This window comes from Plecotus auritus, assembly GCF_963455305.1.
Source record: "Plecotus auritus genome assembly, chromosome: 8".
In the NCBI taxonomy this organism is placed as follows: domain Eukaryota; kingdom Metazoa; phylum Chordata; class Mammalia; order Chiroptera; family Vespertilionidae; genus Plecotus; species Plecotus auritus.
Genome location: NC_137782.1, coordinates 64,977,095 through 64,993,649, shown reverse-complemented (window position 1 = coordinate 64,993,649; position 16,555 = coordinate 64,977,095). Strand labels below are relative to the sequence as shown.

At 42.8% G+C, this 16,555-nt stretch overlaps 1 pseudogene across 1 annotated transcript; it reads right to left on the bottom strand.

Moving 5' to 3' along the window:
- Positions 1 to 9,563: 9,563 nt before the first annotated feature.
- LOC308256526 (induced myeloid leukemia cell differentiation protein Mcl-1 homolog) lies at positions 9,564 to 11,589 on the bottom strand (annotated as a pseudogene). Its single transcript has one exon. The product of its transcript is annotated as an induced myeloid leukemia cell differentiation protein Mcl-1 homolog (transcript).
- Between the last annotated feature and the right edge of the window lie 4,966 nt (positions 11,590 to 16,555).

The window sequence follows — 16,555 nt, the reverse complement described above, 5'->3', positions numbered from 1 at the left end:
GTTACTTAAGGTCATTGAAGCCAGGAATAGGAGAGCAACAAAAGCCAGAGGCAAGAACTTCATGCCTGAAGGACAGGGACATGCCTGGGGAGAGTGCAGTGGGTGGATGGGACAGAGCTACTTGTGTCACTTGCCTGGAGCTCTAACTTAGACTTTAAATGAGATCAAAAGTTGGGCAGTGAGCCAGTGATGAAGCAGAAATTCCTGCCATCAGGCAAACAGATTTGGTCAGAGTATCTAATTGGCTATTGCACAAATTTACTGAGTACTTACAGAATACCTGAAAGTCTAGCACCCATTCTTTGCAAATAAGCTTTCTAGCTACTGTTGGCAAGGGTGAGGCAAAACAGGAACAACTGTGTTTGTGATTTTATTTATTATTTATTTATTTTTAAAATATATATTTCTTTATTGATTTCAGAAAGAAAGGAAGGGAGAGGGAGAGATAGAAACATCAATGATAAGAGTGAATCATCCATCAGCTGTCTCCTGCACGCCCCCCACTGGGGATCGAGCCCGCAACCCGGGTATGTGCCCTTGTCCGGAATCAAACCTGGGACCCTTCAGTTTGCAGGCCGACGCTCTATCCATTGAGCCAAACTGGCTAGGGCTGTGCTTGTGATTTTAGTATTTTGGTACAATATATTTTGTCAATATATATTCAAAATCTAAAACAGAATTAAATAAAACAAAATTATGCTTGTCCTTTGACCCAGAATTAACACATAGAATAAATGGATAAGTTCACAAGGATATAAAAACTATATCCCCTTCTTAGCATTACTTATAACAAGGGTTTGAAAATCTCAGTGTTCATCAATACTTTGCTAATTTATGGTACATTAATTAGAATTTCATGCAGCTTTAAATGACAATTGAGGATTTAATGACATAAAAAGCCATCAATGATGTATTAAGTGTAAAAGGAGAGGAAGTATGCATTGTATGATTTAGTCTTTGTTACATATATATATGTATAAAATTTTTAAAAAATTTGGTAGGATAGATACCAAAAATTTTAAGGATTTTCATCTTTGGGAAAGATTATTTGTGATTTAAAAAAGTATATATATGTATATATATACACATACAGTATGTGTGTGTGTGTGTGTGTGTATATATATTTTTATCCTCACCCAAGGATATGTTTTACTTATTTTTATCTTTTTGAGAGGGAGAGATCGATGTGAGAGAGAAACATCGATTGGTTTCCTCCTGTACATGCCCTGACCAGGGATTGAACCGGCAACCTAAGTATGTGCCCTTGATAGGGGAAGGACACATAATAAGAATTGAACCACAGTTTTTTTTTTTAAAAAATGTATTTTTATTGATTTCAGAGAGGAAGGGAGAGGGACAGAGAGAGAGAAACATCAATGATGAGAGAGAATCATTTATCGCCTGCCTCCTGCACGCCCCCTACTGGGGATTGAGCCCGAAACTGGGCATGTGCCCTTCAGTCCGCAGGCGATTTTACCTTTTTCTTCTTCTTCCTCTTCTTTAAGAATACCTTTCAGCATTTCATATAATACTGGTTTGGTGGTGATGAACTCCTTTAGCTTTTTCTTGTCTGTGAAACTCTTTATCTGCCCTTCAATTTTGAATGATAGCTTTGCTGGGTAGAGTAATCTTGGTTGTAGGTTCTTGCTATTCATCACTTTGAATATCTTTTGCCACTCCCTTCTGGCCTGCATAGTTTCTGTTGAGAAATCAGCTGACAGTCGTATGGGTGCTCCCTTGTAGGTAATTAACTGTTTTTCTCTTGCTGCTTTTAATATTCTCTCATTGTCTTGCTCTTGGCATTTTAATTATGATGTGTCCTGGTGTGGTCCTCTTTGGATTCCTTTTGTTTGGGGTTCTGTGCGCTTCCTGGACTTGTAAGTCTATTTCTTTCACCAGGTGGGGGAAGTTTTCTGTCATTCTTTCTTCCAATAGGTTTTCAGTATCTTGCTCTCTCTCTTCTTCTGGCACCCCCATAATTCTGATGTTTGTACACTTGAAGTTGTCCCAGAGACTTCTTACACTATCTTCAACTTTTTGGATTCTTTTTTCTTTTTTTTGCTTTTCCGGTGGAGTGTTTTTTGCTTCTTTGTATTTCAAATCTTTGACTTGATTCTTGTGTTCCTCTAGTCTGCTGTTGGGTCTCTGTATAGTATTTTTTATTTCAGTCAGTGTATGTTTAATTTCTAGTTGGTCCTTTTTCATATCTTCGAGGGTCTCGTTATATTTATCGGCCTTTTCTAGGATATTCTTAAAAAGTCTTATAACCGTGGTTTTGAATTCTATATCCAGTCGTTTGTTTTCCTCCATTTCTTTCGTTTGTGATCTGATTCTTTGACCCCGCATTTTCACTGATTCCCTGAGTTGGTAAGATAGATATTTGTGCTAGGTTTCCAATATGGCCCAGTGGGTCTGCTTCCCCAGTTAACCTGAGGTTGACACTCTTGGTGCACCCCTTTGTGGACTGTGTGTACAGCCTTGTTGTAATTAAGTCTTTATTGTTGTTGGTATCACTGGGAAGAATTGACCTCCAGGCCAGTTGGCTGTAAGGATCAGCTGTGTCTATGCTGGGAGAAGTTCGGTGCTGGAGACAGCCTTATAGGATTAGACTTGCCAAATTGCAATAGCCTCTGTGCTCAGCTTGGATAGGGTGGAGTCTCAGTTTTGGCTTCCTGTCAGCCTTGCCCTTGCACGCATGTGCGCTTTCAGTCCTCCGCCTTCCCCAGCTCGAGTCTCCGCCTGAGAGTCCAGACTCCCCCCACAAGAGCGTGGGTCCCCAGGGGCTCGCCTGGAACTGGGGTTCACTGCAGTCAGAACTGGGGCTCAGTGCAGTCAGAATCCTCTGACTCCCTTCCACTAGGGAAAGCCTGTGGCAACTTCCGCAGCCTTTGTGCACACTGGTGCGCGCGCGCGCGGCCACTTTCAGTCCTCCGCCTTCCCCGGCTCCCGAGTCTCCGCCCGAGAGTCCAGACTCCCCCCACAAGAGCGTGGGTCCCCAGGGGCTCGCCTGGAACTGGGGTTCACTGCAGTCAGAACTGGGGCTCAGTGCAGTCAGAATCCTCTGACTCCCTTCCACTAGGGAAAGCCTGTGGCAACTTCCGCAGCCTTTGTGCACACTGGTGCGCGCGCGCGCGGCCACTTTCAGTCCTCCGCCTTCCCCGGCTCCCGAGTCTCCGCCCGAGAGTCCAGACTCCCCCCCGTAAGAGCGTGGGTCCCCAGGGGTTCGCCCAGAACTGGGGTTCAGTGCTGTCAGAACTGGGGTTCAGTGCGGTCGGAAGCTTCCTTCCCCCTTCCGCCAGAGAAAGTCAGCCAGGCTCTCAGCCGCCCTTCCTCTCTGCGCGCACAAAGACCCTTTGCCGTACCTCCAATTCTCTGTGAGCTTTCCTCTTTCCTTCTAGTTGTAGAATTTTCACTCAGCCAGCTTTCCTGTGGTTCTGGATGGTGTCCGTTCTGTCTTTTAGTTGTAGTTTTGAAATTGTTGTGCGAGGCAGCAGTTTAGGTGTTTACCTATGCCGCCATCTTGGTTTCCTCTGCTCTATCACTATTAAATTTTTTTTTAAAAATATATTTTATTGATTTTTTACAGAGAGGAAGGGAGAGGGATAGAGAGTTAGAAACATCGATGAGAGAGTAACATCGATCAGCAGCCTCCTGCACACCCCCAACTGGGGATGTGGTCGCAACCAGGGTACATGCCCTTGACCGGAATCGAACCTGGGACCCTTCAGTCCGCAGGCCGACGCTCTATCCACTGAGCCAAACCGGTTAGGGCCACTATTAAATTTTTGCATTATTAATATTGCTTTTATATAGATCCTCATCCAGGTTGCTATTTTTTCTTTAATACCCCTTGGTATTATCATGAATCACTTCTTAATTCATTGGGTTGCTTTTGAATTGAATTCCTATATACTGAACTTGTTCACCAGGATCAATTTTCAATTCTCAAGTTTTCTGAGAATTAGAAGGTGTGGGAACCCCTTTCACGTCCCGCGTGGTTCAGGGTTCCGGTTCAGGGTTCGGGTTCTGGAGAAGGCCGCACACAAATGAAAAGAGACTTGGAAAAGTATTAATTTTGGAATATTGGGGGCCAGGTGGGAGCCCAACTCTAGTGGAAGGACTACCCCTTGCTCTGGCCTTGCAGTCCCTTTAATTGAGACTATGGGATAAGCCTATAACCTTTAGGCAGGAAATTCCAATAACAGAAATTTACATGAAACAAACAGAGGTGGAGGCTGCTTCAGCTAACAATGTTTCAACTAAACAGTGAGTGATCAAAACAATTAAGGTTGTTGACCAGCCTTCCCAGTTTCCTGTCCACATCTTTCTATTAGTGGTAGAATGATTGGTTTCCAGCAAGAAGGCATCAGTCACAAGCCTTGGATATGTGAAATCCAGAGTTATTAAGAGGTTCTTTGTCATAGATGCTTAGAATCTCTAGAGCCAAGGTCATTTCCCGATTAGCATCAAATGGTACTTTCATTATGATTATTTATTAGTTTTGGGATTGTGCTCAAAAGTTGAAATCTGAGGTGGAGGACAGAGGGCAGAAAGCACAGTGAGTCTTGTTTCCTTTCTTTGCCCAGACTCACTGAAGAGAGGAAGCAGCAGCCCACGGTATCAATTACCCATCATGTAGTTCTTAAGCAAATTGTTTTCACATAGTAGACACTGCAGTATACTATCATCATCTTGTCTAATGTTGTTTCCATAATTTGGATCAACAGGAAGCTTGACAATTTTATCAGCCCACAGAATATTACACAGGTCCACAGTGAAGACCTGGTGAAGAGAAAGTTGTTGTATCCTAGTGACTGCTAGTTGTAAGCCTAAGGATGCCACAAAAACTCCAGGAAAATAGTGGAACCTTCCATTTCAGCAGAGTTGTTGTAGATCCATAGTCTGGGGTTCAAAGAGAAACAATTGCCTCATCCTGTACACTTAGATGCCAGCTGTGTCTTTTTAAAAAAAATATATTTTATTGATAATTCACAGAGAGGAAGGGAGAGGGATAGAGAGCTAGAAACATCGATGAGAGAGAAACATCCATCAGCTGCCTCCTGAACACCTCCCACTGGGGATGTGCCCGCAACCAAGGTACATGCCCTTGACCGGAATCAAACCTGGGACCTTTCAGTCTGCAGGCCGACGCTCTATCCACTGAGCCAAACCGGTTTTGGCTCAGCTGTGTCTTTTTGAATTTTTGAGGCATATGAGAATGTTCTCTGGCCTGTGCCTTCAAGATTTTACTGGGGCCAAGAGCAGGCAAAAGCTTTTCAGCTGGTCCAGGCCACAGTCCAAGCTACTCACTCTCTCATTCCCACTATTTTTTTGATCTGAGCTATTGAATTGATCATTCTCCCCCATTTGTGACAAACCAGCTAGGGCTCCCTTCCCTCTTGTTCTAAAGAGTTTAATGACTTTATTTTACATGTATACTTTCTGCATATATTTTTAGTTATATAAATGGCATTGTAGGTCTGCTTTTCTTTTTCACTCAGAGCTGTAGTAGTTAAAATCCACTCACATAGCTATATGTACGTTGAATCTGTTGCTCCTAACTTATGCGTGGTATTCTAAAATGTGCATCCATATACTTTTACTGATCCAGTACTCCAGAATGGCTATCTAGATTGCCTTAGATTGATATTGGACTTACCAATTGGGTAAGAATATCTAGGATATATTTAGTAGTAGAGTTCTTGGGTCATAAAGATAAGTATCTAATGAATTTGATAAATGGTAGCAGATTGTTCGCAAGAAATAGGAACCGTCCATACTTCTATAAGCAGTATTAGAAAGGTTCCTATATTCTTTCATCTTCCCTAATATGTGCCATTGTGCAGCTTTTATTATTATTATTTTTGAAATTTTATTGAATTTATTGGGGTGACATTGGTTAATAAAATTATATAGTTCTATAATACATCATTTGTATGTTGTACTGTGTGTTTATCACCCCAACTCAATTACCATTTATCCCCTCTTTCCCTCTTCTGCCTCCCCTAACCCCCTTTCCTTCTGGTAATCACCATACTGTTGTCTGTGTCTATGTGGTATGTTTTTCTCTTTGCTTAATCGCTTCATGTTTTCACCCAGCCCCTCAACCGCCCTTGCAGCTTTCTAATTTTACCAATACCATTATTGGTTTGGTTTGCTTTTCTCTGATTACCAGTGAATCTGAGCATCCCTTCTTATATTTTGTTGCCTATTGGGTCAACACAATCCCTATCAAAATTTGAGTAGGACTTTTCAGCAGAAACTGACTAGCTTATCATTTATGTAACAAGGCAAAACATAATACAAAAATCATTTATTTAAAATATATTTTTATTGATTTCAGAGAGAAAGGGAGAGGGAGAGAGAGATAGAAACATCAATGATGAGAATCATTGATTGGCTGCCTCCTGCACACCCCACATTGGGGATCGAGCCCACAACCTGGGCATATGCAAATTGAACAGTGACCTCCTGGTCCATAGGTCGAAGCTCAACCTATGGCCAGGCAATAAAAACAATTATTTATTTATTTATTTATTTATTTATTTATTTCTTTCTTTTTTTTATTGTTTAAAATATTACATATATTAGTACATATATCTCCTTTTTTTCTCCCCATTGACTTTCCCCCTACCCCCGTTGCATTCCCTCATCCCACCCCCCCAGTGTCTTGTGTCCATTGGTGTGCTTATATGTATGCATACAAGTCCTTTGATTGATCTATTTCCCTCCCTCCCCAACACTCCCCAGCCTTCCTGCTGTAATTTGACAGTCTGTTCGGTGCTTTACTGCCTCTGTATCTATCTTTTTATTCATCAGGTTATAATGTTCTTTATTTTCCATAAATGAGTGAGATCATGTGGTATTTTTCTTTCATTGCCTCGTTTATTTCACTTAACATAATGCTCTCCAGGTCCATCCATGCTGCTGCAAATGGTAAGAATTCCTTCTTTTTTATAGCAGCGTAGTATTCCATTGTGTAGATGTACCATAGTTTTCTAATCCACTCATCTGCTGATGGGCATTTAGGCTGTTTCCAAATCTTAGCTATGGTGAATTGTGCTGCTATGAACATAGGGGTGCATATATTCTTTCTGATTGGTGTTTCTAGTTTCTTGGGATATAATCCTAGAAGAGGGATTACTGGGTCAAAGGGGAGCTCCATTTTTAGTTTTTTGAGGAAACTCCTTACTGTTCTCCACAGTGGCTGCACCAGTCTGCATTTCCACCAGCAGTGCACGAGGGTTCCTTTTTCTCCACATCCTCACCAGCACTTGTCGTTTGTTGATTTGTTGATGGTTGCCATTCTGACAGGTGTGAGATGGTACCGCATTGTTGTTTTGATTTGCATCTCTCGGATAACTAGTGACTTTGAGCATGTTTTCATATGTCTCTTGGCCTTCCTTCTGTCTTCTTTAGAAAAGCTTCTATTTAGGTCCGATTCTATTTGCCCATTTTTTTTATTGGATCATTTATCTTCCTTTTATTAAGTTGTATAAGTTCCCTGTAGATGTTGGAGATTAAACCTTTATCAGTGATAACATTTGCAAATATGTTCTCCCATACAGTGGGCTTTCTTGTTGTTTTGTTGATGGTTTCTTTTGCTGTGAAAAAGCTTTTTATTTTGATGTAGTCCCATTTGTTTATTTTCTCTTTAGCTTCCATTGCCCTAGGAGCAGTATCGGTGAAGAAATTGCTTCGGCATATGTCTGCGATTTTGCTGCCTGTGGATTCCTCTAGTATTTTTATGGTTTCCCGTCTTAAGTTTAAGTCCTGTATCCATTTTGAGTTAATTTTTGTGTATGGTGTAAGTTGGTGATCTAGTTTAATTTTTTGCATGTATCTGTCCAATTTTCCCAACACCATTTATTGAAGAGTCGGTCTTGACTCCATTGTATGTTCATACCTCCTTTGTCAAATATTAATTGAGCATAGTGGTTTGGGTCGATATCTGGATCCTCTATTCTATTCCATTGGTTTATATGTCTGTTCTTGTGCCAGCGCCAGGCTGTTTTGAGAACAGTGGCTTTGTAGTACAGCTTCAAATCTGGTATTGAGATCCCACCTACTTTGTTCTTCTTTCTCAGGATTGCTGTGGCTATTTGGGGTCTTTTTTTAATCCAGATGAATTTTTGGAGAGTTCTTTCTAGGTCTGTGAAATATGCCGTTGGTATTTTAATGGGGAGGGCATTGAATCTATAGGTTGCTTTGGGTAGTATGGACATTTTGATGATGTTGATTCTACCAATCCATGAACATGGTATGTTCTTCCATCTGTTTACATCTTCCTCTATCTCTTTTTTCAGTGTCCTGTAGTTTTCTGCGTATAGGTCTTTTACCTCCTTAGTTGAGTTTATTCCTAGGTATCTTAATTTTTTTGGTGCGATGGTAAATGGGATTGCTTTTTTAGTCTTTCTTTCTGTAAGTTCTCTATTGGTGTATAGAAATGCCATAGATTTCTTGGCGTTAATTTTGTATCCTGCTACATTGCCGAATTCATTTATTAAGTCTATTAGTTTTTTGATGGAGTCTTTCAGGTTTTTTATGTACAATATCATGTCATCTGCAAATAAGGACAGCTTTACTTCTCTTTTCCAATTTGGATGCCTTTTATTTCTTCTTCTTGTCTGATTGCAATGGCTAATACTTCCAGTACTATGTCAAACAGGAGTGGTGAGAGTGGGCATCCCTGTCTTGTTCCTGTTCTTAGGGGAAATGGTTTTAGTTTTTGCCCATTGAGTATGATGTTAGCTGTGGGTTTAACATATATGGATTTTATTATGTTGAGGTATGATCCTTCTATTCCCACCTTGTTGGGAGTTTTTATTAAGAAAGGGTGTTGGATTTTGTCAAATGCTTTTTCTGCATCAATTGATATGACTATGTGATTTTTATCTCCCAATTTGTTTATGTGATGTATCATGTTTATTGATTTGTGGATATGTACCATCCTTGCATTCCTGGGATAAATCCTACTTGGTCATGGTGTATGATCTTTCTGATGTACTGCTGGATCCGATTTGCTAGAATTTTGTTGAGGATTTTGGCATCTACGTTCATGAGGGATATTGGCCTGTAATTCTCCTTCATTGTGTTGTCTTTATCTGGTTTTGGTATTAAGGTGATGCTGGCTTCATAGAAGGAGCTTGGAAGTGTTCCTTCCTCTTGAATTTTTTGTAATAGTCTGAGGAGGATAGGTTTTAGTTCTTCCTTTTTTTTTTTTTTAGAAATGAAACAATTAAGTATTTGCTTTATTTATATATTAGGCTTAGACCCGTGTTTAACAAGCCAGCCTAAAATAGCACCATGGTTAGACTATAGCCTGCTTTTCAAAGCCATCATTTTACAACTTATTAAGCAAAGGGATCAAACATCTCCATCCACCTGATGAGATCTTTATATACACATACTGCTAGTAAATCCCATTTGGAACAGCTGAAAATCTTTTTAAAAGCTTTGTAGATGAGCTCATGAACACAAATTTCACCAGTTAAGCTAGGTCGAACAGAAGGAACTCAAAACAAAAGTTGTTGCCCAATCAGAGCTCATTATTTGTAAATCAATGGCCTGCTCCCCATCTCCCACCCCCCTTAAAACAACCTGACTCAATTATTGAAAATCTACATGTAACGAAGTGAAAGAATTTCCATTACCCAATTTCTCAACCCAGATTAAAAAAAAAAAAAAAAGCCCTATAAGGAATACTTACCAAAATCTGATAGGAAAATTAAAGCCTGCATAGTTATGAATCAGAATTGTTCCATCACAACCAGGTTGCATACAATTACATCAACTGGTTCTGTATACAATCTAGAATTGACCAGGACAAAGTTTAGGATAGAAAAGCTGTAAGAAATAGGTTCCTAACTATAGAAATTGTAAATTTCAAACGGGTATGAAAAAACTAATGGAAATTCTACTCTTGTGCATTTACATTTCAAAGAAATAGACTTTCTGTAAAAATATATACAATTTTTACAGACAAACACATTTACAAGTTGTTTTTATCTTAAAAATTGAGGATAATCCACATTTGTAACTACAATTATTGAGCCTTAAGTCAAGTATTCCTGGCCATTACAAGGCTAACGAACTAAACCACTCAAACCATGTCAAAGTAGAACAGGTATAAAGTCCTGAGCACTTGGACTTTCTATTCTTCAAGAAGCATACTTGGGAAAGCCAATTATACAGAGGAAAAAGCTTCCCTTCACACTCTGTTGTACAGTACTGAGGCTTCTAGTCATATTTCTGTTGTAGCTTAAATCCACTTTACAGTTTACTGGCATTGTTAGTGCTTCTCTTTTAACACTATAGAAATTAATGGGCATATTTAATGAACTCTATATGACTAGCCTGGCTACTGGCCACTCTCCTGTTCTAGGCAAGGATAGCAAGTCTCTCCACCCTACCATCTTCACGAAATCTAAAAGTCCTCCTTCAGGGCCTCCCAAAGTTTGCAGGTTGCTGAAACTTAACTTTGCTTCTTTTAGAGACAGTGACTCTTCAATGGGGACTACTTTTTCCATGAAATTTATTCCTGTTAGCCATAATCCTCTTGCCACTTGTTTTTCTATGTTGCTTGGAGGTTACAGCCTGGACAGCTTTGAAGTCCAACTTCATAAATACACTGGTTTCACAGCAGATGGTTGTGGATCTGGTGCCTGGAGTTGGTTGGTTAAGAGTCAGTTCTTTCACTTAAAAGGCTATCTTATTAGATATGCCAAACCAGCTCCTACTCCAGCAACACCTGCAAAAGCCAGCAGCACATTTCTGATGCCGCCTTCTAGGTCCTCTACATGGAAGAATTCCACAAACCCATCCCAGCCTCTTTGTTTCACTAGCCAGTCTCGTTTCGTCCTTACGAGAACATCTGTGATGCTTTCTGCTAATGGGTCAATGCAGCTTTCTTGGTTTATGCTTTTCAAGTGTTTGGCCACAAAGGCACCAAAAGAAATGAGAGTCACAATCCTGCCCCAGTTTGTTACTCCGTCACTAAAAACATGAACCATCACGCGAGACAAAGACTTGACGTCGTCCTCGTTTTTGATGTCCAGCTTCCGAAGCATACCTTGGAAGGCCATCTCGTGGTTTCGCTGCACGCCGTCCCCGACCCGCCGAAGGGTCTCTAATGCCTTCCGGCTGGAGGCCGCAGACCCGCCATTGGGCTTCGCGTCCTTGGCGCCGGTCGCCTGTTCCCCGTCCAGCTCCTCTTCCGGCGACATGATGGCGTCGGCGGCCGCGGCTTCCATCTCCTCAGGCAGCGACGCGCGGCCGACGGGCGCGAACAGCCGCCTAGCGGGGGTCGCGGTGACGTCGGGACCCTCGGCGCCAATGGGCGAGGGCCGCGCGACCCTTCGGGCATCCGGCGCCAGAGTGGCAGGGGGGGGGGGGGGGGCTCGCGCCGGCGCTCCCGCCAATCATCGGGCCCGCTTCCCCTCCCCCTGCCTCTCGCCGGGCCGCGGCCTCCTTCCCCGCAGTCGGAAGCCCTTTTCCGCAAGGCGAGGCGTCGCTGCCGCCGGCCCCCAACTTGGCCCCCCCACAGTAGAGGTTGAGTCCGATTACTGCGTTTCTCTTGAGGCCAAACATCTCAAGCCTTCGCCGCCGTCGCTTGGCTGAGAAAAAAGGGGAAGGCACCGACTCCTTACTTGAAGGAAGCGGAAGTAAGGAGTCAGTTCTTCCTTGAATGTTTGGTAAAACTCTACTGTGAAGCTGTCTGGCCCCGGGCTTTTGTTTGGTGAAGCTTTTTGATGACTGCTTCAATTTCTTCCATAGTTATTGGCCTATTGAGATGTTTAGATTCTTCCTGATTGAGTTTTGGAAGGTTATATTTTTCTTAGAATATGTCTGTTTCCTCCAGGTTGTCCAGTTTGTTGGAATAGAGTTGTTCATAGTATTTTTAAACAATCCTTTGTATTTCGGTGGGGTCTGTTGTTATTTCTCCTCTTTCATTTCTGATTTTGTTTATTTGGGTCCTCTCTCTTTTCTTCTTGATGAGCCTGGCTAGAGGTTCATCAATCTTGTTTATCCTTTTAAAGAACCAGCTCTTGGTTTTGTTGATCTTTTGTATTGTTTCTTTGGTCTCTAGGTTGTTTATCTCCGCTCTGATCTTTATTATTTCCTTCCTTCTGCTTACACTGGTGTTTTCTTGTTGCTCTCTTTCTAACTCTTTGAGTTGTAGGGTTAGGTAATTTATTACCATTGTTTCTTGTTTTTTTGCAGTAGGCTTGTAGAGCTATGAACTTCCCTCTCAAGACTGCTTTTGCTGTGTCCCATAGATTTTGGATTGTAGTGTTTTCATTGTCATTTGTTGCCATGATGTTTTTTATTTCTTCTTTAATCTCTCTGGTAACCCAGTCATGGTTTAATAGCATGCTGTTTAGTTTCCATGTGTTTGATTTTTTTGGATTGTTTTTATTGTAGTTGATTTCCAGTTTTATGCCACTGTGATCTGAGAAGATGCTTGATATGATTTCTATCTTCTTGAAATTGAAGAGACTTTGCCTATGACCCAACATATGGTCTATCTTTGAAAATGACCCATGTGCACTAGAGAAGAATGTATATTCTGTGGCTTTGGGGTGAAATGTTCTGAAGATGTCAATTAATTCCATCTGGTCTAGTGAGTCATTTAGGATTGATGTTTCTTTGCTGATTTTTTGTTTAGAGGATTTGTCCAATGGTGATAGTGGGGTATTAAAGTCTCCTACTATGATTGTATTGCTGTCAATCTCTCCCTTGATATCCTCCAGGAGTTTTTTTTATGTATTTGGGTGCTCCTGTATTGGGTGCGTATGTGTTTACCAGAGTTATTTCTTCTTGTTGGATTTCTCCCTTTAGTATTATGAAGTGGCTTTCATTATCTCTCTTTTTTTAAATAAATCTTTATTCAGATTATTACAATTATTCCTCCTTTTTCCCCCTATAGCTCCCCTCCACCCATTTCCCACCCCACCTTCTGCCCTTACCTCCCCCCCACTGTCCTCATCCATAGGTGTATGATTTTTGTCCATTCTCTTCATGAACCCCCCATACCCCTTTCCCCCTGAGAATTATCAGTCCACTCCCTTTCTATGCCCCTGATTCTATTATATTCACCAGATTATTCTGTCCCTCAGGTTTTTAATTCACTTGATTTTTAGGTTCACTTGTTGATAGATATGTATTTGTTGTTCATAATTTTTCTCTTTACTTTTTTCTTCTTCCTCTTCTTTAAGAATACCTTTCAGCATTTCATATAATACTGGTTTGGTGGTGATGAACTCCTTTAGCTTTTTCTTGTCTGTGAAACTCTTTATCTGCCCTTCAATTATGAATGATAGCTTTGCTGGGTAGAGTAATCTTGGTTGTAGGTTCTTGCTATTCATCACTTTGAAAATTTCTTGCCACTCCCGTCTGGCCTGCATAGTTTCTGTTGAGAAATCAGCTGACAGTCGTATGGGTGCTCCCTTGTAGGTAATTAACTGTTTTTCTCTTGCTGCTTTTAATATTCTCTCTTTGTCTTTTGCTCTTGGCATTTTAATTATGATGTGTCTTGGTGTGGTCCTCTTTGGATTCCTTTTGTTTGGGGTTCTGTGTGCTTCCTGGACTTGTAAGTCTATTTCTTTCACCAGGTGGGGGAAGTTTTCTGTCATTCTTTCTTCCAATAGGTTTTCAGTATCTTGCTCTCTCTCTTCTTCTGGCACCCCCATAATTCTGATGTTGGTACGCTTGAAGTTGTCCCAGAGTCTTCTTACATTATCTTTAACTTTTTGGAATTTTTTTTTTTGCTTTTTGCTTTTTCGGTTGAGTGTTTTTTGCTTCTTTGTAATTCAATTCTTTGACTTGATTTTTGTGTTCCTCTTGTCTGTTTTTGGGTCTCTGTATAATATTTTTTATTTCAGTCAGTGTATGTTTAATTTCTAGTTGGTCCTTTTTCATATCTTCGAGGGTCTCATTATATTTATCGGCCTTTTCTAGGATATTCTTAAAAAGCCTTATAACCGTGGTTTTGAATTCTATATCCAGTCGTTGGTTTCCTCCATTTCTTTCGTTTGTGATCTGATTCTTTGACCCCGCATTTTCACTGCTTCCCTGAGTTGGTAAGGTAGATTTGTGTGCTAGGTTTCCAATATGGCCCAGTGGGTCTGCCTCCCCAGTTAACCTGAGGTGGACACTCTTGGTGCACCCCTTTGTGGACTGTGTGTACAGCCTTGTTGTAATTAAGTCTTTATTGTTGTTGGTATCACTGGGAAGAATTGACCTCCGGGCCAGTTGGCTGTAAGGATCAGCTGTGTCTATGCTAGGAGAAGTTCGGTGCTGGAGACAGCCTTATAGGATTCGACTTGCCAAATTGCAATAGCCTCTGTGCTCAGCTTGGATGGGGTGGAGTCTCAGTCTTGGCTTCCCGTCAGCCTTGCCCTTGCGCGCACGTGCGTGCCTTCAGACCTCTGCCTTCCCGGCTCCCGAGTCTCCGCCCGAGAGTCCAGACTCCCCCTACAAGAGCGTGGGTCCCCAGGGGCTCTCCTGGAACTGGGGTTCACTGCAGTCAGAACTGGGGCTCAGTGCATTCAGGAGCCTCTGACTCCCTTCCACTAGGGAAAGCCTGTGGCAACCTCCACAGCCTTTGTGCGCACTGGCGCACGCGCGCTTTCAGTCCTCCGCCTTCCCCGGCTCCCGAGTCTCCGCCCGAGAGTCCAGACTCCCCCTGTAAGAACGTGGGTCCCCAGGGGCTCGCCTGGAACTGGGGTTCACTGCAGTCAGAACTGGGGCTCAGTGCATTCAGGATCCTCTGACTCCCTTCCACTAGGGAAAGCCTGTGGCAACCTCCGCAGCCTTTGTGCGCACTGGCGAGCGCGCGCTTTCAGTCCTCCGCCTTCCCCGGCTCCCGAGTCTCCGCCCGAGAGTCCAGACTCCCCCCGTAAGAGCGTGGGTCCCCAGGGGCTCGCCCGGAACTGGGGTTCAGTGCAGTCAGAACTGGGGTTCAGTGCGGTCGGGGGCTTCCTTCCCCCTTCCGCCAGAGAAAGTCAGCCAGGGCTCTCAGCCGCCCTTCCTCTCTGCGCGCACAAAGACCCTTTGCGTACCTCCAATTCTCTGTGAGCTTTTCTCTTTCCTCTAGTTGTAGAATTTTCACTCAGCCAGCTTTCCTGTGGTTCTGGATGGTGTCCGTTCTGTCTTTTAGTTGTAGTTTTGAAATTGTTGTGCGAGGCAGCAGTTTAGGTGTTTACCTATGCCGCCATCTTGGTTTCTCCTCTAGGATATTCTTGAAAAGCCTTATAACCGTGGTTTTGAATTCTATATCCAGTCGTTTGTTTTCCTCCATTTCTTTCGTTTGTCATCTGTTTCTTTGTCGCCGCATTTTCACTGCTTCCCTGAGTTGGTAGGGTAGCTTTGTGTGCTAGGTTTCCTATATGGCCCAGTGGTTCGGCCTCCCCAGTTAACCTGAGGTGTATACTCTTGGTGAACCCCTTTGTAGACTGTGTGTACAGCCTTGTTGTATTTAAGTCTTGATTGTTGTTGGTATCACTGGGAGGAATTGACCTCCAGGCCAGTTGGCTGTGAGGATCAGCTGTGTCTATGCTGGGAGAAGTTCGGTGCTGGAGACAGCCTTATAGGATTAGACTTGCCAAATTGCAAAAGCCTCTGTGCTCAGCTTGGATGGGGTGGAGTCTCAGGCCGGAGCAGACGGTCTTGGCTTCCTGTCAGCCTTGCCCTTGTGTGCGTGCGCGCCTCCAGACCTCTGCCTTCCCCGGGTCCCGAGTCTCTGCCCGAGAGTCCAGATTTCCCCCCGTAAGAGCGTGGGTCCCCAGGGGCTCGCCTGGAATTGGGGTTCAGTGCAGTCAGAACTGGGGTTCAGTGCAGTCAGGAGCTTCTGACTCCCTTCTGCTAGGGAAAGCCTGTGGCAACCTCTGCAGTCTTTGTGCACACTGGCACGTGCGTGGAAGCTGCAAGTTTAGATTAAAGTGCCTGCAGGTTTGGTTTCTCCTGGGGCCTCCTCCTTTGGCGTGTAGATGGCTGTCTTTTCTCTGTGTCCTCACACGGTCTTTCCTCGGTGCGTTTGTGCTCTAGTGTCTCTTCCTCTTCTTACAAGGAAACCAGTAATATTGGATCAGGGTCCACCCATTTACCTTGTTTAACTTTATTTGCTTCTTTAAAGGCCTTATTCCCAAATATAGCTACATTGAGGGTTAGGGCTTCAATACATAATTTTTTTGAGGGACACAATTCATAACATGGCCCTTGGCTCATTTAGTGTGTTGTCAATGGAAGTAGACAACCCCTGTCTTCCACAGGAACAGGTCAGGCCAGAACGGTCTCTGAATAGATGAGCTGAGAGCATGGAAATTACCTTGATGCTCTTTCTTGCTCAATTTTTTTTAAATATTTTTTATTGATTTTTTACAGAGAGGAAGGAAGAGGGATAGATAGTCAGAAACATCGATGAGCGAGAAACATCGATCAGCTGCCTCTTGCACACCTCCTACTGGGGATGTGCCCGCAACCAAGTTATATGCCCTTGACCGGAATCGAACCTGGGACCTTTCAGTCCACAGGCTGACGCTCTATCCACTGAGCC